Here is a 20891-nt window from a genome sequence, read left to right on the forward strand (position 1 = left end):
ACAGAGCTCAAGAATTGTTTGGACAATGCTCTCGGGCACATGGTAATTCTTGGGCTGTCCTGTGCAGGGCCAGGAGTAGGACTGGATGATCCTTGTGGTTCCTTTTCAGTTCAGGACATTCTGCGATTCTATGAAACTTCTCCCAGTGAATCTTCAGCAAGTTACAACATAGAATCAGTCCTCCATATCCATTTATAGCCTAATTCCCTTATAGCCTAATTCCCTTGATCTTTCTAGCACTAAGTGGTTACCACTGTGTCATGCAGGCCCAGATTACAGCAGCTCTTCCAGGCAAGACTCTTCCTTGTCAGAACAGCAAGAAGACATTGGTTTCTCCAAAGGCTACAATGAGTTAAGCAGGTGCAGCATTCCCATTTCTACACACAGATGGGAAGATGGAGCCAATTCCATGCAGACGGTGAGCTGTGTAAACAAGAAATTCCTGTTCTGCATCAGCCTGCTGATGTGCCTCCTGCCAAAGGGCACGTGCAGCCTGAGCACTGCCAGTTTCCAGCCTGGGCGCTTCCCCCCTTCCACCAGCACTGCTTGTAAAAACAGGGAGAAGGTACCACATCCCACCATCCCTCCTCTGCTCCTTCGGGCCCAGGGAAGAAGGAAATCTACACATTTATCACTTAGAAAGGCACTTTGGAAAATATTACACACAACCATAAAAATAGCCATGTCTCCTATGCAACAACAACATTATTTCAATGTGATAGGTGACTTAAACCAAATAAAGTTACTTTCAGAGGCAAACCTCGACCTTCAGGGCTCTTTATTAGATATGTAAAGCTTCATCCACCAGGGCTCTCAAGCAGCTGTTTAAACATGCAGAATCTTAATGAAGTCAGCAAAGCTCCTGATGTGTTTCAAGCACTCTTTGCTGGATCCATGCCCATAAAACAGCTCTGCTGCCCTTAACTGTGGAGGTGTTTAATGGTGCAGGTGCCACACAATGGAAGTGGTCACCATTCCTGTCATCCATAGGGAAATGAGGGCATGTTTTAGGCCAGGTTCAAAGAGTACTGTTTTTTCACCGGTTTCAGCAGGGCTACTTCCACTCAAAATATTAAGACCAGCATCACAGAGTTGTGCCTCCTCCCGAAAGCTTAGTTATTGTCGGTGTATTATTTACACATTTTGCCAAGAGAAATTCACAGTGCAGAGTCTATTTTAGCCCTAGTCTTGGAAGGGGTCTGCTATAGCTGGCATTATTATATATGTGAAATTCCAGGTGCACATCTGACCAAAGTACCAACAAGTATTTTCAATCTTTATGGAATGCCTACTAGATATGTTCTGAAACATCTTTCTCACACTGCCTGTGTAGCTCTTTCTTTCTTCTATCCATTCTTCCATCTCTGACTGGTGAAAGCATGGACACCATTATATTTACCCAACCTCATTTGCCATCTCATCTGGGGAGAGGCTGAGCTCAAGATGCCAATCAGGCCTGTGGCAGTGCCTATATTGCAGGCTGGCTGTTTGGGTTGGGTCTGCAGACGCAGGAAATCCAGGCAGTGCTGGCTCCTGCAGCCCAGTGACACAGCTGATTGCTAGTCAACACTGTTTCAGACAAGCAGAAGATCTCTCTTGGCTCTGTTGACCATCGCTGGGATCTCCATGATTCAGAGCAGTTGCTTAATCATGGACATCTGATGCCATTTGAGGCTGACATGGATGTCCCTGCTCTTTCAGTTCCTGCTGCAGAAGAGTGCCACACTCCATGCTGTAATTCCCCAAGCACTTCTGGGATACCCTAGGAATCTCACTGCTTTTTTATTTAAGACCATGTTGCTCTAGAAGAGTTGGAGGTTTCAAGGATCAGAGGTTTTTGCTCTGTCCCCTCAAGAGAGAGGGGCCTAGTGGGACACATTTACCACTGACATTGACACAAGTAAGAGTTGTGTTTGCTTTGAAACCAAAAATCCTGTACCAAGAGCCCCATTGCTTATATGAGTTATTAGTCAAGCTACAGTTTTAAACCTTGTGAATTAAATACTCTATTATAAAAAATAAAACCTAGTGGTCAGACAGTTGAAAGAAACAAAATATTCAAAGTCAGTTATTCAAAACAACCAAAGGAAGTCCATTTTAAAGGTATTGATGAGACTATTTCTGCCAGACCACCAAACATCTGAGACATTCAGATATCCAGAAACAGAATAGACTGCAATTTATTTACCTGATCTATGCAGGCTAATGTAACTGGGGTTTTAAGTAATAATTTATTGATAGACACCTGTTTGTGAGCACTATGTAACCCCTGAGATTGTGGCATATTTCTTCAGACACAAGGGATCAGATAGTTAAGACAATCTGAGAGCAGAGAGGATGCAAACACAATGATTTTTTCATGTGACTTTTGCAAAGCAATATAGAAAACACCAAAATAACAAGATCATTGCTTTTGTACAACAGTGCAGTCACTATTCCTAGGTGTAGGACTGACCTCAGCAAAGAATATTTGATTTGTTGCAGCTCAGTTTCTCCAGTGGAAAATGGCCACTCTGCTGCCACAAACAAGAAATGCTGTGTGAGTTCAGCTGCTGATGTGTTGTCTCTGATTCTGTTCACAGCTGGTAAGCGTTGTTGGCGCAGCAGACTTGTGTGGGCCAGGCAGGCATTCCATTTTCCACACAGTGCTAGAATGCTGCTGTGCAGAGGTGGTTGCGTGGGCTGGCAATCATGATGCTGTTGATTCTGATCCATCCATGATGGCATCATTTGTACACAGCTGTGGAGAGAGCCCTTGTCAGGCTCATTACCATCTGGGCAGAGTCATTCCCAGAGCAGAGCCAGCCTGGCTGAATGGACAGACTGCGGGAGGAGATGTTGGGGAGCAGTGCCATGGAAAGAGATCTGGGGGTGCTGGTCGATGGCCAGCTGGACATGGGCCAGCAGTGACCTGGAGCCAGAAGGGACATCCCTGTCCTGGAGGCACCAGACCCAGCACAGCTAGCCAGGCCAGGGAGGGGATTGTCCCAATCTGCTCTAGGCTGGGGCAGCCACACCTCGAGTGCCGGGGCAGGTTTGGGTGCCACAACATAAGAAAGATCTGAAGTTGATAGAGAGTGTCCAAAGGAGGACCACCAGGATGAGGAAGGACCTGGAGGGGAAGCCACATGAGAAGCAGCTGAGGGCACTTGGTGTGTTCAGCTGGAGAAGAGCAGACTGAGGCCAGAGCTCACAGCAGTTCTGCAGCTTCCTCACAGGGGAAGACGGGGCAGGCCCTGATCTCTGCTCTGTGTGACCAGGAACAGGACCTGAGGGAATGGCTGGAGCTGTGTCAGGGGAGGGTTAGGTTGGATATCAGGAAAAGGTTCTTCCCCCAGAGGGTGATGGGGCACTGAACAGGCTCCCCAGGAATGGTCACGGCGCCAAGGCTGCTAGAGCTCAAGGAATGTTTGGACAACGCTCTTGGGGACAGAGTGGGGTTGTTGGGGTGTCCTGTGCAGGGCCAGGAGTTGGGCTGGATGATCCTTGTGGGTCCTTTCCAACTCAGGATATCCTGTGATTCCGTGGCTGTGTCAACTGCAGGGAACACTAACCAGGAATAAGCTGATTTTATGGCAACAAAGCACAAATGGGTGGGTCACAAACTGCAGAACACGGGGGCTGATCATATATCCCAAAAAGCTAATGATGATATGCAAGGAGACAGCCGTCCATCCCACGGCCTGGTCAAGGTGAAGACAGGTAGGAAGGTGGGCACCTTCTTACTTGAAACTAAAACCCAGGCAAAACTGATCTCTGCTTAGGTTTGATTACCAGCATGAATCTCAGGTTGGGTTCATCAAAGTTCTAGGATGGGATCTGAGTATTGAGTGAAATGAGCGCTCAGATTTCCAGCAGGTCCATCCAGGTCATGTTTAGACTCAAGCTCAGGTCTCAGGCTGGGGATCTACAGTTGCAGGGAGGAAGGTGATGAACTTAAGTAGTTTTAGCTGGAAATCACTCCAAACTAAGATCTAGAAAAGTGCTGCTTTCTATTATCCGGTTATATGAAGAATAAAATGGTATCAAAACAAAAAAAAAAAAAAAAAATATATATATATATATATAATAGAGCTGCTTAAAAGTGGGGTCCTGCACAATTTTCCTCTGCCTCTCCTCAGATTTTGGATCCTTGTTCAAGCTGGAAACTGGAGGGAAATTCTGATTTGGTTTGTTTTGTGGGCATTATTATGCTGGCATTTTTTTTGGCTTGTGTCTGCTTTCCAAATTGGGAAATTACATCAGCATTTGCATTTTTATTCTTGTTTTAACCCATTCTCAGGCTCACCTTCAAGACAAGGACTTGAAACCCCAAGTGTATTTCAAATTTTTTTTTCTTCACTGGAGTTGATTTCAGTTTTTATTTTCTCTGATTGAAAGAGGACAAATAGAACAGGTACCATTTTATCAAACTCTTCTGAACCACATGTACTTAGGCAGATAAGGGCCCAGAAAGGACCATGTAGGTCTGGTTTTATCAGGATTAAAGCCTCCAAGAGGACAAACATAGGAGGAGTGCTCAGGGGAGACCTCAGTCTCCTCTTCTCCAACTGAACAGACCAAGTGCTGTCAACTGCTTCTCATTGCTTATTACCCTGTTTATAGGTGTGTGTCAAGTCTGATGTTGCTATCTGTGTCTCTAGGAACTGAAATCATAAATTGAGTCAAGACAATCCCCCTAGAGAGATCAGCATGTATCCCACCTCTTCCCTGTGTCCTGTCCTGCTCCATGGTATTATCAACATTACAGGGATGTTCATCTGTGTCTAGGTACTGCTGCTCCCTTTTCCTCTTTCACCTAGGGTCAATCTCTACAGCCAACCTCACCAGGACTTTAAGGGCTTTAAAATATCCCTACAAACTCTGCAATACTGCCCTTTGTGTGAACAATACAGAATGTTTCTGCTCTGGACCTCATCTGGACCTCCACCAACAAGCCAGTGCTCAGGCTGCTCTTGCTCTGTTTCTCATCTCATGTAGTTTAAAAACACTTTCCATTCTCCCAGAGCTCCCAGGCACCTTCCTGCTCCCTTCCTGTCTGCTTGGTGGGCGTGCTGCTGTGCCAGCACTGTGTTCCCTGTGCCTGCAACCCTATTTCTGTACACACCAGACCAAGAAAATTCTCTAGTGCCACACCTGAATGGACAGAGCCTCCCATCTGCCCCACTCCCACCCACTCTGCAGATTTGGGCTGGTGCTTCCCACCAGCAGAAGGCAAACTGTGGCACAGGAGAACACCTGAATCACAGAATCACAGAATCATTCAAGTTGGAAAAGACCTCTGAGATCATGAAGTCCAACCTGTGACCAAACACCACACCATGACACCCAGTGCCATGTCCAGTCTTTCCTTAAACACTTCTGAGGATGAGGAGTCCATCATCACCCTGGACAGCCCCTTCCAATATTTAATCACCCTTTCAGTTAAGAAATTCTTCCTAATGTCCAATCTGAACCTCCCCTGGTGCAGCTTGAGGCTGTTTCCTCTCATCCTCACCCTTGTTCTCTGGGAGCACCTGGCTGCCCCCTCCTGTCAGGAAGGTGTGCAGAGCCAGGTCCCCCCTGAGCTTCCTTTTTTACAGGCTGAGACCCTTTCCCAGCGTCCTCATCTGCCCCTCATAGGACTTGTGCTCCAGACCCTTCCCCAGCTCCCCATTCCCTTCTCTGGACATGCTCCAGCCCCTCAATGCCCATCTTGCAGTGACAGGTGAAGAACTGGACACGGGATTTGAGATGTGGCCTCCCCAGTGCCCAGTACAGAGGGACAATCACTGCTCTGATCCTGCTGGCCACACCATTGCTGATTCCAGCTGGGTGCCATTTGCCTTCTTGCCCACATGTTGCTTCACGTTCAGCCACTGTCACCAGCACCTCCAGGCCCTTTCCAGCCATTTTGCCCCAGACTGGAGCACTGCAGGAAGCTGTTGAGGCCAAAGTGTAGGACCCAGAACTTGGCCTGGTTGAACCTCAAGTTCTTCCCAATGACCACAGCAGTCTAATTGTCTCCCATCTTTGAGACTTTTGCCTCCTGGAAACAGTTGATAAGAAAGATCCCTTGCTAAGGCAACACCTCTGGCCGTACAGGGAACTCTGTCTGAGTGTCCATCATCTTTGAGGACAGTCAGCACTGCTCTGGAAGGCACTGCAAAAGGCTGTGTCCTCTGGGAACAGAGTTTCCCCATCCCCAGCCAGTCAGTTTTGTGTTATCCTTAGCTGGCATCCCTCTGCAATGCAAGCTAGGGGCTTTTCCTCCCTGGCCCCAAATCCAGGGCTGTTTTAGGTTACAGTGTAAGACGTAACCAAAAGTATGTATTCTGCCACCATCTTCAGAAGCTGTTAAAGCAGGTGGGGCAGTGTTCCTTATCTCCTTCATGACTCATCTCTGGTAACTCCAGGGGCTATCTACTGTTAATGGGCCATCGAGTCTCACTGCATGACTGATAAAAACTACATCATTTTATTGTGAGATGCTCTGCCCAGGGGCAGGAGCCAAACATTCCTACCAGGATGTAATCTGAGGTTTGGAACGCCACAGGCAGCCTTATCCACTGCATTCCCAGAGGACAAAAGCTACATAACCACCACCAGACCTTCAGAGGAAGACCCGACCCTTCTACAGGATCACTGCTTCAACAGAACAACATCTATCACTTCAAGAGGACTGCAGACACCATTTAATAGGACTGCTACTACCACCGTGATCAACAGGCTGTCAGTTCTGACTTGGGATCTCCCATTGGTTTGTTTTCAAACTAGCACAAGGGCTGGCTATAATTCATGCAATGCTACTCCAATTTCTTTCCCTAATTCCTGTTTTCCCCAGGGGTAAATAGGTTTATTCCTGTAAATAGGTTTCCTTCAGCAATAATAGCACAAGGTGTACATTTCCCGCCTTCTTTATGAGCCCCTCCTGCCATTTCCATATTTTTTTATTCTGTTCTGATCTTTCTGTACTTACCTAGGTAATACCTTTACAGAACCCATCCCCTTCAACTTTAAATTGATTCCCCTTTCCTTGTGCCTCCCCTTTTGCACTTAATTTTTGGCTTTTCATATTAATTTCCCTGCAATGCTGAGATACTAATAAAATCAGAGGCAGAAAGGATTTTTATGGGACCCAGAGCTTGCTTGAAAACTAATAACCTTGCTAAAGCAGATTTAAGAGATGCTAGGTGCAGCCTTGCTCTGAGTGCAAACCTTGACTCAGCACATATGCAAACAGGCTCCAAAAATAGCTTGCTCTTTTCCAATTCATATGCAATGCATGTGCCACAATTTTGCACTGTGCTTTCCAAATATAGCAGTCACACACCATTGGCTGGTCTAAATCCATGGACATTTAGCTTTTTCAACCCAGACATCAAAGCATGCAGCTGCACAGCTTTTTCATAGCGGGATTTTTCTCCTGGGCACCTCCCCCTCTATTCACAAAAATAGAGATTTATCCCCTCCCCTGTGCAATTGCTTAAGATCCCTGTGGCAACTGCAGAAACCCCTCGTGAGGAGAAGTGACATTAGGTGTTGACTCCGAGGTATTTTTAGCTTCTTGCCATGCTCTCTAGCAGCTGGAAGCAAAGAGGTAACCTGTCACCTTGAAGCCAGCCAATTCCCCTGGAACAGCAGCAAGGGCTCTGCAGAGCAGCAACCCAGAAACCACAGCCTGACAAGCAGGGCTTGTCTGCACACAGATCTGAGCAAGGAGCTCGGGTAAAGACTGAATGAAAAGCCTGCTCTCCTGCATTTCAGGGATGGAGGCTGAATGAAGGGCTTCTCTCCTGTATTTCAGGGATGGAGACTGAATGAAGGGCTTCTCTCCTCTATTTCAGGGGAGCAGGTGAGTTTCTGGAACAGGACTGAAAAGGCAGAGCACTGATCTGATCACTGGGATCAAGGCCAGGGTGGATGGGGCTCTGAGCACTCTGGGCTAGTGGGAGGTGTTTCTGTCCATGGAGGGGGGTGGAACGAGATGAACTTCGAAGCCTATCCAACCCAGACCACTCATGGTTCTGTGATGCTCATTTCTTTGGAATAAAGCAGCTAGGGAGTTGGGAAGATATGTTTGCATGGTCCAGCACAACTCCAGGGCACTACAGGTCCAAGGATGCCTCACAGGTTTCCACCCACACTTCAGATCATGGTGACACACGCACTAGGGTACAGGCACAGGCACAGGACACAGCTAGAGTCTACACCCCATGAAGGGACACTGCGAATTCCTTTGAGGACTTCTGTTGCTAAAGCAAATATGGCACAGACACAGAACAAAAGCACATAAAGTGTCCATTCAAATGCAGCCTAAAATGTACAAGAATAACTCTGTCCCACCAGGCCTTCTAGCAGAGCAGGTGCTGTTCTTCCTGCAGCTGTGGTGAGCAGCTCCCACATCTGCTGTCAATAGTGCAGCAGAAATGTGAGGAACATCCACACCTTCTTTCCAGTGGTCCTGCTGGATGATCCAACACTGCTTTAATCCCATATCAGTGATCATTAGTTGTGCAACAGCCTGAAGGGAGAAGAGAAGACAGATGTGAATCATTATTCTTATCACTTAGCAACTTAGCAGATAAGGTCTTCAAGTGCCTGTAGTGATAAGAACAGATGTGAAGCAAAGGACAGCATACCTTCTTGGGGCTGTGCTGTGCAGGGCTAAGGGCTGGCCTCAGTGAGCTTTGTGGGTCCCTTCCAGAACCAGGAGGTTCTACAATTTTATATTCTGTGATCTGTCAGGCTGATAACACTGATATGTCCTCCAAACTTGAGGAAAGCAATTTAACCTGCAGGAAATCCAGGGACTGAGAGACAGCCTGGGCCAAACTCATTTGGGATCAATACTGCAAGGTCCTAAGTACTTACTGAAAGTGCATTACACCTCCTTTCCCTTATCTACATAGCCTGCTACTACCACTACCTTGCTTATCAAGTCCTGCTTTATACTTATTGAACTCCAGCAGCTTTGCTCCTAAAATATACCAGCACACAAATATCCTGGCATGACTCAGAGGTGGTAACATCAGTGGGGATTTTTTTGCATAGCAGCAATGTTTAAAGATAAAAATTAATACAACTACTCTAGGGGCAGAGGGAGAAGTCAAGGAACTGGCAGCTCAAATCCCATTACCTGTGGGTATCTTTGCAAGCACTCACAGCCTCTGACCAAGGGCCTTTCACATCTGCTTCAGCTCATGGTGCAGATGCCTAACCCTTAAAAACAGGCACTAAAGGGGAAACCTCTTGAGGGTTTGCAGCTTTCCTTCTATTCAGCCATCTTCACTGCAACACCAGCATCTAACATTTCCTTATTCCCAAGAAAATAGAAGGAATCTTTGCCAGAAAGGACTTGGGGGTGCTGGTGGGTGAGAACTGGCCCTGTCCCAGCTGTGTGTGCTGGGACTCAGAACCACCCTGTGCTGGGCTGAGCCCACAGCATGGGCAGCAGGGGAGGGCAGGGGATTCTGCCCCTCTGCCCCGCTCAGGTGAGACCTCACCTGCAGACCTGCCTTAAGCCCTGGGGCCAGTACAGGAAGAACAGGGAGCCGGGCCAGTACAGGAAGAACAGGGAGCCGGGCCAGAGCAGGGACACCAAGGGGATCAGAGGGATGGAGCACATTCTGCTGGGAGTAAAGGCTGAGAGAATTGGGAATGTTCAGCCTGGAGGAGAGAGGGCTTTGGGGTGACCTCATTGTGGCCTTCCAGGACCTAAAGATAGCCTGCAGGAAAGATGGAGAGAGACTCTTGACAAGGGCCTGGAGTGACAGGACCAAGGGGAATGGCTTCAAAATGAGAGAGAATAGGTTTAGATTAGACAGTAAGAAAAAATTCTTCCCTGTGAGGATGATGAGGCCCTGGAACAGGTTGCCTGGAGAAGCTGTGGCTGCCCCAAGCCTGGCAGTGTCCAAGGCCAGGTTGAATGGGGCTCTGGTCTAGTGGAAGGTGACCCTGCCCAAGACAGGGGATTTGGAAATGGATGATCTTTTAGGTCCTTTCCCACTCAGCCATTCTATGATTTTATGATTACTATCCCTCCTGTTCCAACCCTTCAACTCCCATCAGATTTTCAGATTCCTACAAGCCGCTCCTTGGGGACAGCAGGGCTCCAAACTGCTGATACCCAGTTTGCAGTGGAAGAACAGCAGTGACCTGGAGCTGCTGACTGGGCACAGATCATAAAGGGTGTCTGAAAGGATGTCCCTGAGATAGAGACTCTGCTCCATTCTCCCATGAACAGAGTGGGTTCACGTCTTGCTGGAACACCTCCGCTCCTCAGCAGTGCAGATGGAGCCCACAGCCCTTCTGAGCTGGCACAGACTGCGGGCTAGAGCAGCACTGAGGGGTTGGTGTGTGACAGACAGGCTGGGTCTCCATTCCTGGGTCACCACAGAGATCCTGGATGTCACTGTGTAGCGGGGGGGGATGTGAGCGTGCTCTTGGCTGCCATTCCATCCAAGGAAAGGCAGCGTCATTTATGCGGAGTTCTGAATAAATTCCCTGCTAACCTCCCAGCCATCTGCCATGGCAGTTGTACCTTCAGAGGCAGCCAACCAGCTCAGCTGCCAGCAGCACAAAGCAGAACTGGTGCCTTCTCAGAGCTGCCAAAAGAACTTAAAGTCAGGCAGTTTTCCTGGGGGCTTCCAAATGATTGCTCTTTGTCCAGTGGCATGAAATGTAAGAAGAATGTGAGTTACTTGCGATGAAATGCAAACCTAGGCCAAACCCTCCTGGTTTGGTTACAAATGTGAGTCTCAAGTTAGGTTCACAAAAATTCAAAAGTCTCCTGGTGAACTTGAGATGGGCCTTTTGAGAACCAGAACTGGATGCTGGGAAATTTAGAGCCCTGAGCAACCCTTTGAGATCAAGATATGAGTGAAGAAGCACCAAACAAAGGGGCAGGTTCATCTGAGAGGTGGTGACTCTGTTTGAGAGGGCTGAATGCAGCAGCTCCAGGTCACTACTGTTCTTCCACTGCAAACTGGGTATCAGCAGTTTGGAGCCCTGCTGTCCCCAAGGAGCGGCTTGTAGGAATCTGAAAATCTGATGGGACCTGAAGGGCTGGTACAGGAGGGATAGGAATCATAAAATCATAGAGTGGCTGAGTGGGAAAGGACCTAAAAGATCATCCATTTCCAAATCCCTTGCCATGGGCAGGGTCACCTTCCACTGTCCCAGGTTGCTCAGAGCCCCATTCAACCTGGCCTTGGACTCCTTGCTGCAGGATGCTGTGAATGGTAGCTGTTTACAAGCATTCAGCTGGTCAAACTCATGGAAGAGAAATCCCTTGGAAGCTTATATTTGAAATAAATTCCACCAACTTGTGAAGCTTCTGGACGTTTCCTGGGTTCAGGTAATGGACTGAGAGCAAGAACAGTTCCTTGACCAGCACTCAGGGTTCAAAGGTGCAAAAGTATTTACAATCTCAAGTTTTACTGAACCACAGGAGTTTAAGTTTCTATGCCTTTGTGATTCTGCAGAAGGGTAGCTCACCACCTCCCATGGAGAGTTTTGCTCAGTCTTCTCATGACATTCACACAAGTGGCTGATGGAGTAGGTGCTTCATGTGCCCGTGTAAAATCAATGTTCAAAGGCACAGCTGAGCTAGTACAGCCCAAGGAACAAATCCATGTGGTTGAAGGGCAGAAATTGTCCTCTTGGGCGGTGTAGTCTACAGCAGGAAGTATAGAAGAGACATTGGCTTAAGCATCCATGAAAAGATTAAATTCAGACATCATCCCTCACATTTGTGAGGGGATCAGAGCATGACATGGGCAAATACTACATTCAACTGATGTGTGATCATCCTCTGTGAGGGTGGGGAGGCCCTGGCACAGTTTGCCCAGAGAAGCTGTGGCTGCCCCATCCCTGGAAGTGTTCCAGGCCAGGTTGGATGGGGCTCTGAGCAACCTGGCATAGTGGAGGGGCCCATGGCAGGGGGGTTGAGTCACATGATCCTGGATGTCCCTTCCAAGCCAGGCCATTCTGTGATTTCTATGGAGCCAATAGAGCTCAGTGATAAATCCTGCTTCCATTGTAGACAAATGTTCCCCCACATCAACTACTTTGACTGACATGAGTGGAGCAGTGCCATCTTACACCAGCAGTACATCTGCTCCCACATCTTTACATAACTGTTCCTGAATTTTCCCCCCTGTTTTTTTCCCCCTCCTCACAGGTGAAAAGAACCTGTAATTATGCTGGATTCATTTGAGAAATTCCACCAAAATTGATGACACCATGATGATTATTACCAGTATTTGCTGCTGTTCATACTTTAAGCCCTTTAAACTTTTCCCCATGTTTCTTTCAGAGCTGGGCTGTTAAATTTATTCCCAATATAAAAGGCAAGGAGAAAAAAAAAACAAAAAAACTTTGTAAAAACATTAAACATGCTGAAAAACTTGGGGCAAACATGATTTACAGTCACTCTAGATGATCTAATAATGTACAGATCAGGTTCATGCAGCAGTGAGCAATTTGACGGTCAGACCAACCGTGTTTCAGAAAAGGGGAAAGCCATGAGGCAAGCAAAAGGATGCTCTGTGGAAATTAAACACTTCACAGCAGGGCTCTGCTTGCAAAAACATTTTTCACCCTCAACATTAATGTTTATTGATCTAAAGCATCACCTATGGTAAATGCCAGGCATGTTTACTATAGACACTGTGTTGACATCGCCCTAGAGAAAATAACAATGGTTTAGCAGCCTGAAAAGTCCTTTTAAAAATAGACTCTGAAGCCCCTGAGAAAACGACAGGCTCTAAAAATAGGACTAGAGCTGAGGAAGAAAAAAAAAAGAGAGAGAGAAAAAAAAAGAGAAAAAAAAAGCTTTCCTGATGCTAAAGCTCAGGGTCAGCTCCAAAATGTGAGGTTCCTTCAAGGACACATAATGAATGCATTGCAGTGCTCTGCAATGAATGAAAGCTCCCTCTCTGAGGTTTTCCTGTGCCACACTGGTCTCTCAATGAGGGAGGAAGAGGGAAAAGGCACAATTTTAGCAAACCCAAGTAGGTACAACCTAGGGTTTCCCCTCCTTCCTACCCTTGACCAGCCCTTGATAAAAATGTCTCCCAGAAGTGGTGTGGATCTCGCTTTGCTTCTCCCTCCACACACACCCCTGCCTCTGCTCTCCAGTGCCAGTGTTCCTTCTCATAAAAACAGATTTTGTGAGCACATCTTTGCTGCACTGGCACTGAGACAGACCTCAGGAGGCTGATAAAATCATTATAATCACCCAAATAATTGCAAGTAAGCATCCCAGATTCTTGGTTATTCGTGATGCAGGAATCTGGACATCCCATTTTCAACTTTCATGCCCAAGTATCAGGATAAGGCATGAGGCTTCTGCAGGAGCTTAGACCCTCCTTTTGGCCCATGACACCGGTAATTTTTAGTATCATTCTCTCATAGAATGAGAAAATATGATATATTTTATGAAATAAAACCAGAGCCCTCCAGTGGCCAAAAGCACACCAGTAACCTTGTGGAGGCTAACCAGAGATGGACTCCAAGTTAGCTGCCCTACTTTAACTTGGCACCAGCCAACAACTGGTTTGGGAAGGGCTGGACAGCTGCAGTCAGTGGGATGTACTGGGACAGACACACGTGAGGACTGTGGGATCCCAGGGGTGAAAATCCTGGCATCACTAGTGGAGAAGACACCAATGAAAACAGGGAGCCAGTTAAAATGGCCATGGACACCTGTTAGGAAAAACTTGATTTCTCTTAAAAAGTGGCAGGGGAGGAAGGGGCTAGCCTGAGTTTTGGACAGGAGTGCAATGGAAAGGCAAACCATGGACTCAGCCACAGGTCAGGCACTCCAGAAATGCTACTCTGCCACCTTGGAGGACAGCTGTGAACCTCCAAGGAATTCTTTCCCTGTAAGGTAGGCACCAAATTCAGGCAAAGGAAGTTGTGCCTGTGCTACAGGCAGCTGCCTTACAAACAACTGCTCGGTGTAGATGTTTTATTTCCTTGGTCAGTTGCCTAAATGCGCCTCTTCTTTCTCCAGTTCTGTGTTATTTACCAAGGAGTGGATTCAGCAGAAGCTGAGCCTTGTGTGTGTGTGTCATTCAGAGTCTCAGGATCTCCTAATGGTGGATCCTGAAGGTGTGACAGCACTTTCTTTTGGGATTATCCTATTCCTATGACCCTCCTTGCCAGGTGCTCTCTGTTGCAAAAGAAAGCAGGTTTTCTTATCAAGGGTTTCCTTCCTTTAACTTTGATTACCCCAGTTTTGATTTTTTTTTTTCCCTCAAAACCACAAGGAAATTGAGTTACCTCTAGAGTCATGGAAGTGCCATGCAGTCTCCTGATTGTCAGTGGCCTCCTCACAGGGTGGGTAAACTCAGCAGCAGATCCAGGCTGATCTGGGTTTCTCCAGCTGAGGAATGCCATGGCAGAGTCTTCCCTCACAGGCTGTGTAAACCTCAACCCTGCCCCAGCTCTCTTTGCTCCTGGGACAAACCCTCCAGAGGAACAGGAAACTTTACCAAGTGTGGAGCAAATTTTCCCCATAAGGTTCCAGTCCCATTTCCCTGCCCACTCATAGATGCTGACAGTAAAGGACTGCTTCATTCCACAGAGCTTCCTGACACCAGGATGATATTCCCAGCTGGCACAGTGGGCTGGCACTTTTTGATGTCAGGGAGAAGATTAACCTTTTAGCCCATGTTAAATATTCTCTCATGGACCTTTAAAATCAAGCTGTATACAGAGATGCCATTAAAAAAAAAACAACCCAGGACATAAGAAGTATGAGCTGAATTATTCTCCAGAAACTTCAATATACTTAAAATGGGGGAAACAATGGAAAATAATGGGAAAACCTCTAGAAATGCAGTTCTGCAGAGTCATAAGCCTGGTATGGCTTTCTACAGATGAAAACCCAAAAGCCAGAAGAAGATTAGTAAGAAAATTCATTTGTCCATTCTTTTCTTCTTTTCCACCACAGGTATCTCAATCCTCAGACATCAGTGAGCAAAAGTAAGGATTTTTTTCCCTCAGCAGCCCTATCCACAAATGGCTTTAAAATTATCACTTCTACTCTGGAAGGGATACCACAAAAGAAAAAAAAATATAACTTTCACTCTGCCAGAATCCATCAACAGAATGAAAGGAGTGTCTGCATTTGGAAGAACTCAAGGAAGCATTTGGCAGGGTTCATAAGACAAAAGAAGATCAAACAGGTGAGGAAGAAGAAGGAACTGTGAAAGAAATTTTGAAAGATTACAGAGGTACAGCTGGAGAAACTTCCTTTGGGTGAAAAAGCACCCCAATGGCATAGAAAAAAATGTTCAGATGTGTTATATACTGCTTTGAGATCAAGATGACAGGGAGGAGAAATGACCAGAATTTAATGAAGAGAGCAATAATGTGTCTTTAAATACCTTAAAACAAACTGTCTCTATGCAAACTGGAGATACTCTGGTTTTATACAGCAGAATTTACTGCAACTGAGACAATAAATCAGTGTTTTACAGCTTGTTTACCATGCATGGAGCCAGTCAATACAGCTTAATGACTTGCAGGACACGAGCTCTAGAGACTTCTGGCTGCATTATTCAACACTGATATACAGCCCTCAGAAGAGTAGAGATAGGTCCTCATGCCAGCAGTATACAGATGATATCTGGGTAGGCAGGTACAACAACACTAAGAAACAGACAGTCAGAAAATCCTTGTCACCAGGACCAAGGGAAAAACTGAGTGTCTGTCCGATCTCAGTTAGCAAGGAGGGTCACGTTTATTTATAATCTCAGAATCACAGAATGGTTTGACTTGGAAAGGAATCTTAAAGATCATCCAGTTCCACCCTCCCCTGCCATGGGCAGGGACATCTTCCACTATCCCAGGTTGCTCAGAGCCCCATCCAACCTGGCCTTGGATGCTTCCAGGCTTGGGGCAGCCACAGCTTCTCTGGGCAAACTGTGCCAGGGCCTCACCATCCTCACATGGAACAATTTCTTCCCAATATCCCATCTAAACCTGCTCTCTATCAGTGTGAAGCCATTCCCCCTTGTCCTGACACTCCAAACCCTTGTCAAGAGTCTCTCTCCATCTTTACTGTAGGTTCCCTTCAGGCACTGGAAAGCCCCAATGAGGTCACCTCAAAGCCTTCTCTTCTCCAGGCTGAACAATCCCAATTCTCCCAGCCTTTCCTCCCAGCAGAGCTGCTCCACTCTGATCCCCTTGGTGTCCCTGCTCTGGCACTGACTCCAGCAGCTCCATCCCAGAGCACAGCCTTTTGGCCTGGCATCCTTTTGCTGCATTCCTGACCACCCCATGTGAAAAAAGTTATCTCCAGTCTCTGGAGGGAATTGTTTGGTGACATTTTTTCCTGGTATGTATCCCATTCTCACTACTGTAGCCTTTAAGAGGAAGACTGGAAAGACAGGCCCAGAAAGTATCCTGGACATTAGTCCTGCCTATGTTGGACAGGAATGCTGGAGAGTGACTTTAGCATGACAGAACTCTGCCATGGATCTGCCAAGAGGAGTACAAACTCTTTGTTTAGCAGCAAAGAAGTCTGTGTTGCTCTAATTGCCAGATTAAGCACCTTTGTCAGTTTAACCATCCCCAAAAGAAGCAAATCAGACTGTAACAGGATAACCATCCCCATCACAGTCCTCTACAACTGAGACCCTGCTGAGCAAGGAATGTTACTAGAGGTCAGAGAGGAATTTTTTCCCTGCATCTACCCCAATAGGAGGATTTGTGGTGACACTGTCAGACTCAGCAGCTGGTGTGTTTGATGGAGCCAAGCTTGGCCAGGGTAAGAAAATGCTTTAAGCCCCGCTTGGCCTGACTTTTGGAGTCAGAAAGTAGTGGTTTCTTGTTAGTTCCTTGAGAAGATCATCACAGCATTGGGCTCTGCCCTGTCTGAAATGGTTTGATTTTTCCAGAGGAATTAAACCACACCTGGATCCCCATGTAAGGCACCCATTACCATTCACCTCATCAATGAGTCCTGCAGTGAATGTTGAGTGCTCTGCTCCCTTTGACTCTACAATGTTAACTGGAATCAAGAAAATGTCTCTGGCTTGCACCAGGTCCCAGCTATCCAACCAGAACAAAAGCTAGACATGTCCCACCAGCACCTTCTCTAAGCCTCTCTATCCCACACCAGCTTTTCCAGCCTCTCTCATGACAGGATGTGGCTGCTTCATCAGTTCTACCTCCTATGAACCAGCCACTTTCTGATGCAGAGAAAGCTGCAACTTTGACATACAGGCAGCTCATCAGCTCTGTTTGCTGTCACTCACTGCTTCAATTTTTGTGCACGTGATTCTATTCACTGACTTCCCACTGAAACCTAAAAGAAAGATTTTAAATGTACCTAAACATTGACTCCCTTTATTCCTCTCAAGGATATTTCTTTCTCCTAGCAATTGATTTCCAGAAGAGATTAAGGAGCGATTTCTTACAAGCTGGACACAGTTTGAGTATCCTCTAGTGACACCAAATGGGATTTCAGTCTCTAAACCCTGGATGTCTGTAAGATCTCCCACCCTTCCCATGCCAGCAAATGTCCTCCCTCCCCTGAATCTGCTTTGCTGTACTCCCTAGCATCCCCCACAATCCCAAATTTGGGATAACTTCAGCTGTGGTAGCCACAAGAAAAGAAAAAAAGAGCCTTTCAACACAAAGACACGAAGGCACTCTGCTCTCTTGCTCTATAGAAACCTCGGCCACGGTTGTGTTTGAGACTTTTAACAAGAATGTTTGTGTTCAAACAGCTGTGTGAGCATGGGACCAAAGACTTGTCACACATCATAACAAAGGCATCTGCTGCTGCTGCTGCCACTGCCCTGGGGAAAAGAGACAGCTCTACCGTGGCACCAATGTCAGAGCAGGGCTTTGGTCACAGATTTAGAGAATCACAGAATCAGCCAAGTTAGAAAGGACCTTGGAGATCATAATCTCCAACCTATGACCTAACATCACCTTATCAAGTAAACCATGCCACAAGTGCCACACCCAGCCTTTTTTAAACACCATGGAGTCATTCCATCCTTCACTCATAAGAGGAGCGAAGACTTTGGTGAAAAGAAGCAGAAGAGAACCTGCTGCCAAATCTCTAAGCTACCTGTATATAGGATGGCATCATACCTAATAATGAAAAAGAGTTGACAGTGTAACAGTACTTCCATTATTTTATTTTATTTCAATACATACCACCAAGATTAACAGTAATTTTAAAATTCTATGATGCCATGTGATAGAATACTTCCAATTTCGAAAAAAATAAGAATTTTTTAGTTTCCTTTCAGAGAAACTTTAGGTGGCACTGCCATAAGAAGCTTGGTGACAAAACATGGTGGAACAGGTCTTGACCCTCTGCAATTCTGTGCACTCCACACATGGGGAACATTCCTGCATTTTCTTGTCCACAGAGAGCTTTCAGTCATCCAAAAGCATCTGCATTAGTGACGGCAAAGTCATCTCTGTAACAACTCAGGTTCCAGAGGCTGAGTGGAAAAGGAGAACATTTCTTTAGCTCTTTTTTTGTGTCATCCTGTAACCTTTAAATTGGAACAGCACCTCTGCTATTGAATTCAACAGGAGATTTCATACAGTTTTTTTATGAGACTCATTATCTGGGGAGTACATCTGCCATCAATTTTAAAGCCAGAAAAGATTGCTATGATCATGTATTGTACTTGGAAAAGGGAGCAGTGGAATCTCAAGCTACTGGCAGAGAAGTTTTGCAAGGCAGCTAGTAATTCTCCCAGGGTCAGCCTTGCACCTTCCCTGTCCTCTAAATGTGCAAGTTAGTATCCTAAAGTTAAAATCCACTCTTCACTGTGTTAAAACCAGCTGGATGGCCAGGCCCAGGGAGTGGTGGTGAATGGATTTATATCCAAGTGGTTGCCAGTACATCCAGAGGTGCCCCCACGGCTCAGTTCTGGGGCCAGTTCTCTCTAAATGACAACCTGGACAAGGGGATTGAGTGCACCCTCAGTCATTTCTCAGATGACACCCAACTGGGTGGCAGTGTGGATCTGCTGGACGGCAGGAAGGTTCTGCAGAGGGATCTGGATAGGCTGGATCCATGGGCCCAGGCCAGTGGTCTGAGGGTCAACATAGCCAAAGGCCTGGTCCTGCCTTGGGTCACACCAACCCCCTGCAGCTCCAGGCTGGGGCAGAGGGGCTGGAAAGATGGGAAAGGCCTGGGGGTGCTGGGGACAGTGGCTGGACAGGAGTCAAGTGTGCCCAGGCGGGGCAAGAGGCCAATGGGACCTGGGCTGTGCCAGCCATGGTGTGGCAGCAGAGCCAGGGCAGTGACTGTCCCCTGTGCTGGCACTGCTGGGGCCACACCTCAGATCTTGGGGCACTTTTGGGAACCTCAGGACAAGAAAGACCTTGAGGGGCTGGAGCATGTCCAGAGAAGGGAATGGAGCTGGGGAAGGGTCTGGAGCACCAGGAGGGGCTGAGAGAACTGAGGGGGCTCAACCTGGAGAAAAGGAGGCTCAGGGGACCTTCTGGCTCTGCACAACTCCCTGACAGGAGGGGGCAGCTGGAGGGGTCAGACTCTGCTGCCAGGGAACAAGGAACAGGACAAGAGAAAATGGCCTCAAGCTGCACCAGGGGAGTTTCAGGCTGGACATCAGAAATAATTTTTTCACTTAAACAGCTGTTAGACACTGGAATGGGCTGCCCAGGGAGGACAGGGAGTCCCCATTGCTGGAGGTGTTCAAGAAATGACTGGACATGGCACTTAGTGCTCTGGGCTGGGTGACCAGGTGGTGTTTGGTCACAGGTTGGACTCGATGATCCTAAAGGTTTTTTCCAACTTGAATGATTCTGTTATTCAATTATTCTATGATTCTAAGGTACCCTAATGGAATAACCTCAGCAAGCTAACGCCCCACACTTCCATCAACAAAGGAAGAGAGAAAAATCTAGAGACTGTCCTAGAGCAGTGTGTAGGGGCTAGGGGCAAGTATTCACACACCTAAAACAGCACTGCAGAAGAAAAAAAAAAAAAGATAATCAGGCATTGGAACAGCTTATTCCTGAGTGGATCCCGCGCCCTCTGCTGGAGCACTGTGCTCATCCCAGCCCAGTCAAGGAGGAGAGAACAGAATACAGTCGTGCCATGGAAGAGTCAGAGCTGGAAACAGGGAAACAGGGAGCAGCCAGTTAGGGAGAGAGAGAGCTCAAGGGATATAATATAATGCAATGTAAAGGCTATTCATGAGGGAAAAAGGAAGCACTACACAATAGGTGATGAGGGGGGAACTTGCTCCTTACAGGGTACCCAGAGGGGGATGGATGGACAAAGGGATTTGGGGCTGTCTCAGCTCACTTCACAGCAAAGCCCAGAGCCCAAAATTTGGACACTGCAGAGGGGAATTTGGAATGTCAGGTTTACGAAAACATCATCAGAAATCTCTGGCATGCCTGAGAACAGTGCCAATCTTTTCTGCAAGCACAGGTGAAATCAGTGATACGGATGAAGGGCACTGCCTCAACAATCTCTGGGGAGGGTTCCACCTCAAACTGTGCTGCTCAACTCACTGCAGCCACTTTCCCAGGAAGTTCCATGATGTCCTCTGATGTCCCAACAACAACACTGTGCAACAGACATAAGGCAAGCTATCCTTGTGAACTTCTCCAGGCTTCTGGCTTCAGGGATACTCAGAGGAGGGGCAGATCAGCAGATGCTGGAATGGCCATACCCACTTCTGGGGATGCACAGGACAAAGGTATTACTGAGACTCAGCCCTTTACAGCACAGTGTATTTGTACCTCTGACACCTGGGTCTGTCTCCAGTCTAGAACTGCAGCTTGGCCAGGAGTGTGGGTGGATGAAAAGCCCTGGGAGCTTTCTTCCCTCCTTCTGTGATGCTAAGGGTTTGATTCCTATGTGGGCATATAAAGGAATGGCAGGACTGTAT

At 47.0% G+C, this 20891-nt stretch overlaps 1 protein-coding gene across 3 annotated transcripts in view; it reads right to left on the reverse strand.

Moving 5' to 3' along the window:
- The window catches only part of LOC119708264 (potassium voltage-gated channel subfamily A member 6-like), a 78215-nt gene that overhangs the window by 26238 nt on the left and 31086 nt on the right, over positions 1 to 20891 (reverse strand). For 2 of the 3 annotated variants that reach the window (XM_038154439.1, XM_038154435.1), the window contains exon 3: positions 7827 to 8503. The exons of the other annotated variant lie outside the window; for it this stretch is intronic. The gene's annotated coding sequence lies outside the window, so the exon portion shown is untranslated. Of the gene's footprint in view, positions 1 to 7826; positions 8504 to 20891 lie in introns of those variants that run through there. 3 annotated transcript variants of the gene reach the window in all.

Source organism: Motacilla alba, chromosome 1A (assembly GCF_015832195.1).
Source record: "Motacilla alba alba isolate MOTALB_02 chromosome 1A, Motacilla_alba_V1.0_pri, whole genome shotgun sequence".
Lineage (NCBI taxonomy): Eukaryota > Metazoa > Chordata > Aves > Passeriformes > Motacillidae > Motacilla > Motacilla alba.